This window comes from Gavialis gangeticus, unplaced genomic scaffold (assembly GCF_001723915.1).
Source record: "Gavialis gangeticus isolate Ggan-Ray unplaced genomic scaffold, GavGan_comp1, whole genome shotgun sequence".
In the NCBI taxonomy this organism is placed as follows: domain Eukaryota; kingdom Metazoa; phylum Chordata; order Crocodylia; family Gavialidae; genus Gavialis; species Gavialis gangeticus.
The window spans coordinates 255,067,464-255,070,776 of NW_017729032.1; the positions used below are offsets into that span (position 1 = coordinate 255,067,464).

General features: G+C 37.6%; 1 protein-coding gene across 1 annotated transcript in view; it reads right to left on the reverse strand.

Annotated features, from left to right (window-relative positions):
• Positions 1-3,313, reverse strand: part of ZNF654 (zinc finger protein 654) — a 32,482-nt gene that overhangs the window by 25,644 nt on the left and 3,525 nt on the right. Inside the window, exon 2 of the mRNA XM_019525738.1 lies at positions 191-272. The gene's annotated coding sequence lies outside the window, so the exon portion shown is untranslated. The remainder of the gene's footprint in view (positions 1-190; positions 273-3,313) is intronic.

Consider the following 3,313-nt stretch of genomic DNA (forward strand, 5'->3'; position numbering starts at 1 on the left):
TAAAAAAAAAAAAAAAAAAAAAAAAAAAATCGAAATCAAAAGGTACTAATAATTTTCCTTCCCTGTGTTGACCTATGCCATCAAATATTTCACTCTAACATTCACAAATGTTTTATCTACAAGCAGGATGGTTACTTTAACAAATGAAAACTGCATTCAGTAAACATAAGGTGGCAATGACTAACTTTACCTGGATTGAGCCTAAAATATCTTTTAAAGGATCTTCGTAGAACTCATCTTTTCCAAAGAACAGCAGCAATTCAAAAAAACTCCTAAAAAAGATGCAAGTAGAAACAAGTAAAAATAGAACAGATACACAAATCATCTACAACTTTTCAGAACTACAATTCAAATTCTTTAAAGACAACCATGCTAAAAAGATTCTACACAGAAATCAGGTAGGGTTTTCTAAAGCACCTGGCACTGATCAGACGGTCTCAGTAAAAGCAGTTAGCAAAAATGAAGCCAATGCTAAGCACTTCAGACAGCGCCACCAACGATGTATAAGAAAGTTCTGTCAATCCTCTGCTTGTTAATTCAGTACTTGGCTGCAAAATTAAAATGCACATCTTGGATACACTGGGAAACAGAACTGAGGGATTTGTAACTCATAGGATTGTAAGAATTATAAGTATAATACAAACCATAAAGACTGAGCAGAGGAGTTTTGTTTAAAAGGTTCAACAGACATTGCTTCTCTGAAATGTTTGAGCTAAACAGCTGTTAAGAACATGATAATAAGAGACCACATATTTCCAAAATCTCATCTCCCAACAAGCTAAACCCCAAGGCACTTGCATGCTTTTTTAAAGAACAGTTATGTATTTGGAAAAACGTAAAGGAAAAAAAAAACAAAACCTTTAGCATAAACCCTTTGACTCCTAAAAATAAGCTGAAATTGCTTCTACTCACACAAGTTTACCAGCCTCAGTGAGGTGATGCTTTCTCCCAGAAGTCTCAACATGGCAATTCTATGGCATTATTTGTATTTGTAGCACAAAGCCACAACACTAAGAACAGGGTTCAATAATGTGCTTAACTTTCAAGGTTGAGGCTAATACTGACAACTGGCATAAGCAATTGTCCTTGTTCAGCAGAATGTTAAACCAGGAATTACCACATGCACTGGCCAAACCTCATGCTTGAAAGATGCACTTCTTTAAGTCTGAACATCAGCATCTAAAAGAGATTTAGCTCTTTGAATTTTCAAATGCCAAACCCCCTCTAGGCTTTAACACCAAGCCAGTTAACATATATATATGGCTTGTAGATTAGTCTTGTTTTCCACAAGTCTCTGGCTGATGCTTTCAATTGTGACACCTGATAGAAAGAAGAGTATTAAGGAAGAGATGGAATTTATTAACTTAACCACAATGTGATTTTCCATTCCTTATTTTGTCTTGTGACTACTTACTCACTGTCTATGTCACGTGTCTAAATGAAGCTGCAGTACCAGAAAAACTGACCTACCAGTTGGTACCTATTTTTGTCTTGTCTGAGGCAGGCTCTTTTGGAAGTACGACAAAGGACTGGACTTAGAATCAAATGAGATCAAGTTCAGCTTCCTCAGTTACACCCTAGCACAATGCAGAAAACACAGCTAGCTCAAGCAGCACAACTGCAGGAGCACAGAACTCCAAACAGGTCAATTATTCCTACTAAAAGGTATACTTATAAAAAAAAGTTCAGAAAGAGTGCTAGACCAATGAGGCTATATTACTTCTAGTACCCGAAGTAGTTGGTGTCTTCATGTTAGGTGGTCAAATGCTATGGCAAATCGATGTGGTAATTCATGGAATATCTAACTGATACATTTCAAACTGCTCTTCAACTAAATACAGAGTTCATACGTGCTCCCTTTATTCAACTCCTTTCCAACAGAATATTAAAAAAAAAAAAGAAAGGAGAAAACTTGAGCTATATAATGTGCTCTAGTCCCATGAACCCACAGCCAGTGTTGCAACCAGTTAGGAACCAAAAGATATCCTATTAGCCATTAGTATAGCCATTTTGGGAGGATTATAAACTTCCAAGGTGGACCTCCAGGACTCCTTAGGACAGTGAGCAAAACTGAGTAAAACTGCAAAGCAGTACTTAACATTACTTCAGTTTCTTGGGGAATTTAGTTCAAGTAAGTTGGGTAGATTTCTTCATGGTTCCACTATCTTTACTCATATAAGTTAACATTTTGGTTCCTTAAAAAAAAAATAATAATAAAAAATTATATATAGACAGTTTGATTCTGCAACAATAGGAGTAAAATAACCAACCTCATCATCACAATAATGAAAAAAATCCCATTTCCCTAACACCAAATGAAAACTGAGAAGAAAGGTTGGGGACCCAAGTCAATTTCTGCCAAGTTTAAGTTTCCTCTTAAAAAACTTTTTCTTGACTTTGGGGATACACAAGTATCCTTAGAAATATGAATTCAATGCAGGTATAGATTGTATTGCCTTCCAAATCTGTAGATTGCTTCAGTGCATCTGCTATTGCCCTACTTTCTACTTCTGATCAGACGACCTGCCAAGGAGCATGTCAGTAGCAAATGCAATTGCTGTGGAAGCCCAAGCATCCTTTTCCTCAGCAGGTTTTGTAGTTGATGGAACATTAGGCTCTTTAAATCAGGTGACTGATCCTAGATCAAGACTCATCACCCTCCTATTGCTTACCTATTCCGTCTAGCTCCTGTAGGCATTTAACTTTAAAGTAGCTAAATGCAGCACTTCTTAAACAGATGTTTAATGAAAGAGATGTTAATAATTGTTCATTCTGCCATAAGTGGTATTTTAAATTTCTGCACAAACTAATTTTACACCTTCTAAAATTTCCAAAGTTGGAGAGAGAGGAGGATATTTTACTGCTCCTTCAACAATAAGCAGGTATCAGCCCATGTGGGACCAGGGAGGGGTGGCAAGCAGCCAGAGCACATGGCAGGACCTCTATGGGGCCCCCCAAAGCACAAGGCCCAAGGCGGTCGCCCCAATTTGCTCCCCTGCCCCCAGGGACAGCCCTGGTTAGGAATGATAAGGAATTCAAGCAATGACTTGTAACCTTAACTGCCCTATGGCAACAGCAAGAGCAACATCATACTGCTCTTCAGCACTCTGAAGAAACATGGCTCTACGGATAATTTCTGCAGCCATAAATAATGGAGGGTCCCACTGGAAGAATACTGCCTGGAAGTAACTGGTTAGAAACTATTGATTTAAGGTCAACATCAAGACTTGGTATAACTTGACAACCCCCTCTACAGATTGCCTCCTATGAAATTCTGTAAAAAGGGACCAACATTTTTTTTTTTTTTTTTTTT